The sequence below is a fragment of the Schistocerca serialis genome, chromosome 8, assembly GCF_023864345.2.
Source record: "Schistocerca serialis cubense isolate TAMUIC-IGC-003099 chromosome 8, iqSchSeri2.2, whole genome shotgun sequence".
Lineage (NCBI taxonomy): Eukaryota > Metazoa > Arthropoda > Insecta > Orthoptera > Acrididae > Schistocerca > Schistocerca serialis.
In genome coordinates, this window is record NC_064645.1 from 585338431 (window position 1) to 585347951 (window position 9521).

General features: G+C 38.2%; 1 non-coding gene across 1 annotated transcript; it reads right to left on the bottom strand.

Annotated features, from left to right (window-relative positions):
• Positions 1-9152: 9152 nt before the first annotated feature.
• Positions 9153-9227, bottom strand: Trnat-ugu (transfer RNA threonine (anticodon UGU)). The gene has a single exon. It is a non-coding gene; the product is annotated as a tRNA-Thr (tRNA).
• Between the last annotated feature and the right edge of the window lie 294 nt (positions 9228-9521).

The window sequence follows — 9521 nt, forward strand, 5'->3', positions numbered from 1 at the left end:
ATTTTAGTGCTATAGTGGTGAATCAATGTAATGCAACTCATAGTCAAGGAGAAAGTATTTTAAATGCAAAGCTACAACAGCTAGGTTTGTAACATTTAATACTCTGAACATTAGAAACACTTTAAAAAAATGGGTATGCACCAGTTATTATTGTCAGCTCAAGGTAAAAGGTCATGAATTGATTACAAAATAATTAACAAACAACATCATCACTCATAACCAATATAAGAATCAAGAAGTGACACCTATTCCAATCATTACTTAGTAATTTCTAAGCCGAAAACATTAACAAGATGGAGCATGAGAAATAACAGATACAGAAATAAAAACCACACTTGTAGTACACTTATTACAACATAAAACTGTATAACCCTTATAGAACAGGGCATTTATTGAACAACTGCTAATGAAACTCACCACTGAAGACATTAATGAGGAGTGAGATAATATTAGTTTAGTTTTCAGAAGGCAGTCTTAGCAGCACTGGAAACAACTTTTAAGATACATAATAAGAGGGTGGAATATGGAATGAACAGTAGGAAAAAGTAAAAGGAAAAGAGAAGAAAACATATGTACAAAAAATACAAAAAATTAGAAAACAAGAGAAGGAACAGCAGAATATAACTGACGAAGAGCAACTAATAAACAAGAAAGTAAAAAACCACACAGAGGAGCTTGGGACAGATATAGAAATAACCTGCTGAATGATCTTTACAGACAACGATCAACTGGTCATAAGACAATCAAAAATTCTAACACAAGGGAAAAGATATGTTAAACAACAATGCAATCAATGAAAAACAATGACAACAAAATTATGAAACTTGTGCCAGAAGGGTACGATTATGAGAAAGTGGTAGATATGTTAAAATTGGCAGAATTAGAAGAAGTTTTAGAAACAAATAATAAAGGAAAGGCTACTGTTGAGGGTGGAATTAACAGTGAATTATCAAAATGTTACAGAAATCTTCTTAAACCAAGATGTTTAAATTTCTTAAACTTATGCTGTGAGGAAGCAAGAATACCAGATATTTGGTCAGCAGCCATCGTATACTCAGCTTATAAGAAAGGAGACTGAAATAACTTCACAAGTACAGGAGAATGTTTTAACAGATGAATATAAAATATTTAAAAATCCTAAGTCTACAATTAAGACCAACAGCCAAAACAATTTTAATTAAAGACCAGATTGGATTTAGAATTGGATAAACAACAATGCATAATATAGTCACTTTGAACAGATTTATGAATAAAAGAAGAGCATTTAAAAATGTAGCACGTATAGCTTTTATCGACTACATCAAGGTGTTTAGCATATTAAATAGGACAAAACGCTGGTTAGTACTACAAGAAAATGGAATTCCACAACACTTTGTATGGGCCATGAGAAGATGCAATGAAACTAAATTTATGATAAAAACAGTGAATAAAATTAGTAACAGTGATATGATAACGTAAAGAAGGGTTTAATCTTTGCAGTACCATGCAATTTTCCATAATGGTCTCCACCAAGGGGTAAAAGGTACTTTATACCCACCCCCAAAAATATTAAAAAAAGTTCATTCATTGTTGTTGAATCATATTAAAAGCTTATCTTCTAAAGAGCAACTGATGTATAAGTAGGATCCAGAACTATCAGCAACATCAATGAACTTTCAGTAACCTGTAGTAGCGACTCCATGAACACCAAAATAAAAAAGATTTAAAATCTGCAAATTCAATTCATTGGTAACTCTTACTATTAACATAGTTCTTAAAACGATATTTATGTGCAAGTAAGGCCCTGAACAGGGAAATATTGCTTACCACATTTGCTGTGGCAAGTGACATCTGCTACAGAGACTCAAATTTTTCAGTTAGATTTAACATGTATCGAACCTGGTAGGAAACACTGGCAGGATTACAATATTTTCAAGAGGTGGACGTAAAGTATCCCTCTTTGTTACTGCAAGTGTTAAACAAGGTCACATTCTTTCCCCAAATTTATTACATTAATATATAACTCACATGATTTAAAAGTGGAATGAAGTGACAAAAACTACAAAGGAATAGTACTAGAGAAGGGCCGCAATATAAAAATACAGATGTATTCTCATGATCAGACTGAAACAGCAACTTCAGAAGAGCAATTACAAGGAATTTTTTTAGTTAATCCTAATTGTTTAAAATTGTTATTTCAAAATATCTATTAAAAACGATAGTAATAACAATCCAACGAAAACCAAAGGTGTGATAAAAAATTCTGATATAAAACGAAGTAATGGAGCAAATAAATGATTTTAACTACATAGGCTGTTACACTTATTTTGATCATGATAAAGAAATGAGGAATAAAAATGAAAACTTCAAGATGTCTGTGGAATAATGAAAAGAAAATAAAACGAAAAGACAACTAAAGATATACAATTTAAATTGTATTAAACACATGCTGTTCGTTTGCTACTTTGAGGATATAACGCTTGGATTGCTTGCAAGTAAGACTTAAACTGAATAATTTAGTCATAACTGAAATTCCTCAGATCAGTCAAAGAATACACACTAAAAGATGGATTAAGAAACAAAAATATTAGAAAAGGGCAGTATCGCACTTTACTTTGCAATCTGCATATTTCTAACTGAACATATTGTGTATGATCAGTACATTCAGTAACGAGTTTGAATATATTTCTACCTTTTGTGAGTAATGTCAGGTATTTTGGTGAAAGACATTATAAGCACATGAATGAATGCGACGGTTTGTTCTGGTGTCTTTTTGGTGTTCCGATTTTTCCTGTGTTTTTTCAATAGTTTACATTCCTTTAAATAATAATATGCAAACACGAAACACATGCTAATAGTCACTGCATGTATATTCAAAAATTATTTCTAGCAAACTTGTTTCCTTTCACTTCCACACATCACATAGAAAAGAAAGGTTACGTGTCTACCCTTTTCATCACAATTTCGATCAGGCTACCGAGGACGCCTCCACATTACTTCCTTAGCTTCAATAAGGAGCTGCAAACGTAAGTCCTGGATACCTTTGGTATGAGGCTCCAGAAACTTTTCAACAATATCATTACTTCGATTTCCATCGGCAGAACGCTAATTTTCAATCTGCAGTTGAAAGAAATTTAATAATAAAAGAATGATGTTGCAAGTACTGTATAAATCGATATTACTCCTACTTACATCTCTTGCATTTTCATATTGTTGCTACATGTAGGACTAGTGTTGACCTCCATGATTCTCTAGCTGCTTTCTGTGGAATATGATCTCCTTCGGAAGTTCGATAAGACAGCCCTTTTGTATGAGCTGCATTTACCTTATTTCTGTGATAATCTGCACTGTTATTTTTCCTTTTAGGAGCTATAGTAATTGTGATATTCATGGCTGTGGCCGCCAGTATTTATCTTGCTAGAAGCTCGCCTTGATGCAGCTTTATACACTTGAAGAAGCACATGGTGCAAGCAGCAGATGGTACAGTATGTACTATTCCCATTGGAGAGTCTGCCAATTGTACTGAGCCTGCTTCTGATTGGTCGAGACATTCGGCTGTTAGACGACAAAACACCTACCGTCTCTTATTATTTATATGCTTTTTATTGTATTTAACCAACTTTTCAGTATGACTGTCTCTCATAGTTACCCTACGAGTCTACCGTTTTCGTTTATTAAATTTCATTAGTTTTGAGAAACATAACAGTAATGATATGAAAACCGAAATGGTTCGGACACGTTCAGGTCGCTTTGCCTGGGAGACGAAGTACTTCCATTGAGCTAGGCACTCTGTTTCGGGTGTTCTTCAGAGCCGGACGTGCATCTCTGTTTCTGACGGACATGTCGTACTCTATATCGGAAGTTGTCAGAAAAGTTAGGGTACTATTAAGAAAGCTATTTCGAGTGTTGTAGAAGACAGTGTAAAGATATATTTTAAAATATAAACAAACAAGATACATTAATGAGAGGTGTCGCCTACCATCATTGTCAGTACTACAGATCCTCCTCTCTGTGGATACAGAGACTAACCTGGTCAAGTGGCAACCCACAAAAAAACTACGAACATAGGTTCAAGTTCGAGATGACAGCGTAGCAGCCTCTGCCGAAGATCCCACGACCGACGAGCTGTCTTCTGCGCTGGGGACACCGCTTTTGCAGGCACAACTTTAGGTAGAAAACATACCTCTGCAAAGTGAAATGAGTAGAAACATAGGTGATGTGGAAGTTACGCTGATACAGGAACTCAAAACGTGGATTGAACAGGAAAAATGTAAGGGTGTAATTCTTATTGATGAAGTAGCCAGTAATGGCAATGCTTACAAATTTCATAACTTTTCTAGCAAAGGTAGTACACATCCTGTTGCTTTCATTTGTCAGGTTGAGGGCATCATACCTGACAACATGACAGAAAAGCGGAAAATCAAATTTGAAGCCAGTCGTTCTGAAGGGGACGCAATATCGTAGGGAACAGGAGCCAGTAATACATGTAAAACATACCAACAATTTAATAGAGCATTCTTAAACCAATACTGGGCCACAAGTACACAAAGCCGTATAAAAACAAAAAAATATTTCAAGCTAGGGGCTTTGAAGACAGTGGCTGCAATAGTTATAAGGAGTTCGTTACTGGGAAAAGAACTGGTATTTAACTTATCCTTTACGTGGATCTGTCTTAGTAGAAATAATAGTTCGTAAGTTCCTAATGTCTGTACAGGAGAAACTAAATCATGTCAGCAGGAGTGAGGTTAACAACCTCCTGTGTTTATTAGAACGGCTGGAAGCGCTTTCAGTCAACAGACAAGTGACGGAAGGGGGGTGTAAAACAGTCCGCCGCATCCACCATGACTCATACAGGAATAGCATGTCGAGAAACCTGAGAGGGCAATACTAGTCTTTGTATTGCTAGGTAGCTGACGCCTACCAGGTACCTGAGTTAACTAACAGTTTACTTCCGTCCGTTTCACGCTGTTGGTTCTTCCCTCTTCATCATTCTGAACTAAAATATGTCATCTATCCTTCTTCTCTACTCATAAGATAAAAAAAAGAGGCAAAAGGGGTTCAATTGAAACCAAAGATCTACTAATTGAATAGTTAAGCAACCGATCATAGACTATACTTATGTGTCTCAAAAGATAACGTGCAGCATCAAGTTTGCAAAACAAGTACAGAACCTAGGCTATAAGACCTAAATTAATCATCTGCACAGGCATCAGAACACCCTATAAACTACATATAGAAACTTTTTATACATGTTATGAAACACAAAGAAACTACGTACGCATAGAGACAGAGAAAACAGTCTTTTATATTTCTTTATTTAGCTAGCTTACAGTTGATGCAGAGGAAGAGGACGGCCACAAACAAAGTAAGTGGACACACAGTAAGCAATGGTCCTGAAACGGGTAGATTAAATTTTATTAGTACCCTTTGGTGGATGGTCTGCGACAGGTTACAAGCAGTAATGAGGTTTCCGCTGTATACAGGGTGTTACAAAAAGATGTACGGCCAAACTTTCAGGAAACATTCCTCACACACAAATAAAGGAAAGATGTTATGTGGACATGTGTCCGGGAACGCTTAATTTCCATGTTAGAGCTCATTTTAGTTTCGTCAGTATGTACTGTACTTTCTCGATTCACCGCCAGTTGGCCCAATTGAAGGAAGGTAATGTTGACTTCGGTGCTTGTGTTGACATGTGACTCATTGCTCTACAGTACTAGCATCAAGCACATCAGTACGTAGGATCAACAGGTTAGTGTTCATCACGAACGTGGTTTTGCAGTCAGTGCAATGTTTACAAATGCGGAGTTGGCAGACACCCATTTGATGTATGAATTAGCACGGGGCAATAGCCGTGGCGCGGTTCGTTTGTATCCAGACAGATTTCCAGAACGAAAGTGTCCCGACACGAAGACGTTCGAAGCAATTGAACGGCGTGTTAGGGAGCAAGGAACATTCCAGCCTATGACTCGCGACTGGGGAAAACCTAGAACGACGAGGACACCTGCAATGGACGAGGCAATTCTTCGTGCAGTTGACGGTAACCCTAATGTCAGCGTCAGAGAAGTTGCTGCTGTACAAGGTAACGTTGACCACGCCACTGTATGGAGAGTGCTATGGGAGAACAAGTTGTTTCCGTACCATGTACAGCGTGTGCAGGCACTATCAGCAGCTGATTAGCCTCCACGGCTACACTTCTGCGAATGGTTCATCCAACAATGTGTCAATCCTCATTTCAGTGCAAATGTTCTCTTTACGGATGAGGCTTCATTCCAATGTGATCAAATTGTAAATTTTCACAATCAACATGTGTGGGCTGACGAGAATCCGCACGCAATTGTGCAATCACATCATCAACACAGTGTTTTTGTGAACGTTTGGGTAGGCATTTTTGGTGATGTCTTGATTGGGCCCCATGTTCTCCCACCTACGCTCAGTGGAGCACGTTATCATGATTTCATACGGGATACTCTACCTGTGCTGCTAGAACATGTGCGTTTACAAGTACGACACAACATGTGGTTCATGCACGATGGAGCTCCTGCACATTTCAGTCGAAGTGTTCGTACGCTTCTCAACAACAGATTCGGTGACCGATGGATTAGTAGAGGCGGACTAATTCCATGGCCTCCACTTTCTCCTGACCTCAACCCTCTTGACTTTCATTTATGGGGGAATTTGAAAGCTCTTGTCTACGCAACCCTGGTACCAAATGTAGAGACTCTTCGTGCTTGTATTGTGGACGGTTGTGATACAATACGCCATTCTCCAGGGCTGCATCAGCGCATCAGGGATTCCATGCGACGGAGGGTGAATGCATGTATCCTCGCTAACGGAGGGCATTTTGAACATTTCCTGTAACAATGTGTTTGAAGTCACGCTGGTACATTCTGTTGCCGTGTGTTTCCGTTGCATAATTAATGTGATTTGAAGAGAAGTAATAAAATGAGCTCTAACATGGAAAGGAAGCGTTTCCGGACACATGTCCAAATAACATCTTTTCTTTCTTTGTGTGTGAAGAATGTTTCCTGAAAGTTTTGCCGTACCTTTTTGTATCACCCTGTATATAGGCTAGGATGAGTCCAGCCACAGTTAAAATGATGATGAAATAGTTTTGCATCCACAGAAGTCGACCACTCATATATGATAACATAGAATAGGAAGGCAATAGGTGACGTCAGAGTTGGCCACACATTTATGGATAAGTAGGCGACGTATTTCCGCCGAAACATTATTATTAATTATATCACGACGCAAAAATGTTACCCCCACAGCTAATGAACAAAAAACATGAATCTCATATAGGACACAGACAATAATAAATAAAGAGATTTAGATGCATAAAGCACATGAGAAATGTTTGTTACATTCGTAGTGTTTCCTTGTTTCAGCAGCGAAGTCCGTAATAAGCTACAAGCTAATTAAAACAACAGGACTTGTTTCTCTAATTTTCTCTGTTATAACGTTGTAGGGTATCTTCAGTTCTCTCAAAAGACCTATGAATCTTGTTTGAATGCTTAGTTAAGTTCTCGAATGAAATGAAAATAAAACCTGAAGTATAAAATGGGGGCTATTCTCATATCGTTTCCATTTTCAATACGTAGACGCAAGATAGCGGTGCGTTGAGCGCCATTATTAACTTCAATGAAAGTAAACGCTGACTGGGATGAGTCACACCCGATGCGTAACAGCAAAATATTCACACATGGTGCGAGAGCGCACTGACCGATGAGTCAAGGTTAAAAACATTAGCCACGTCGGGAGACAATTCAAGTGAATGCGCTGTATTCACCACAGCAGTGACAAAGTCTTTGTAAATATTATTTTATTATGTTCAATGCAATATTGTGTACATAGTAAAACTATGTAACATCAGTGTGTGAATTTTATGTAAGGACACTTATATGCTCATATAATTAAGAGTATTTATGAATTATGCGATTGTAAATAATATATATGGACGGCCTAATGCTGGCATAAGGAAAAAAGAAGTGAGTGTCAGGTAAAAGCAGACGGCACTGTGCCGTGTTAGGTGAAAAATATTTAAGTGTTATTAGATAAAAGCGGACGGCACTGTGCCGACGTTAGATGAAAAAAATGTGAGTGTTATTAGGTAAAATTGGACAGCACTGCGCTGATATTGGATGAACAATGTGTGTTATAGGAAGATGAACGGCATTGCGCTGACAACATATATTGTTTAGTTCGTAGCATATATAAACATCAATAAGTGTAGTGAGTGTTTATGAGGAGATTTAATGGCCCAGGTGCCGATGTTTACGGTTGAATAACAAGACTACAGAAAATTTAAAGGACAGCTATGTGCAGCAAATCATAAATGATATTTTGTAGTAAGAAAAGTGTTTTTGGTTAAGGTCTTCTGATAGAATTAAGATGAGAAATTATATGCTTAGCATTAGTAAGTCAATGGTTTTGGTTAATTGGGATGATATTTTAGGAACAACAATTAGTTTTTTTAGAAAGAATTTCCACGAATGAGAGAGTAGGAGAGCTACTGCGAGACCGGAAACTTCATTTTTTTTTTTTAATTTGGAGGAAAATTTTCTTATTCCCAAACCTGATAGTTGTGTCTGAGAACAGGCTAATTATGGAAATCAAAGAAGGGAGGGGATGTGCGATATTCCTGACTATGGCCGCCAGTATTTTATCTTGCTAGAAGCTCGCCTTGATGCAGCTTGATACACGAGAAGTAGCATATGGTACAAATGTGGAGTGAGGTACAAGCAGCAGGTGGTACAGTATGTACTATTCCTGTGGGAGAGTCGTCCAATTGTACGTAACTTGCTTCTGATTGGTCGGCACATTCAGGTGTTTGGCGTCAAAACGCCTAACTTCTCTTATTAATTATTTATATACTTTTTATTGTATTTAACAGTTTTCGGAATGACACTCTCTCATGGTTACCGTACTAGTCTATCATTTTTGTTCATTACATTTCACTAGTTTTGAGAAACATAAGAGTAATGATATTACAACCGAACTGGTTCGGACACCTTCGGGTCGTAACTATATATGACGGTAGTATCTGTTCCCGAAAGAACAGTTACCGTGGATGATCATGCAGCTTTGCTAGAAATGAAATGCTAATTAAATGGACACCCTAGCTGCAAACAGGCGTTGATGTACTTCATTGGGGATATGTTGAAAATGTGTGCCCCGACCGGGACTCGAACCCGGGATCTCCTGCTTACATGGCAGACGCTCTATCCATCTGAGCCACCGCGGGCACAGAGGATAGTACGTCTGTAGGGACTTATCCGTTGCACGCTCCCCGTGAGATCCAAATTCCCAACATGTCCACACCATGATGGGCAAACATCTATTAGGCGCACTTCGAATGTAGTGGTGTGGAAATGTTGGGAATGAGGATCTCACGGGGAGCGTGCAAGGGATAAGTCCCTGCAGACGCACTATCCTCTGTGCCCGCGGTGGCTCAGATGGATAGAGCGTCTGCCATGTAAGCAGGATATCCCGGGTTCGAGTCCAGGTCGGGGCACACATTTTCAACATGTCCCCAATGA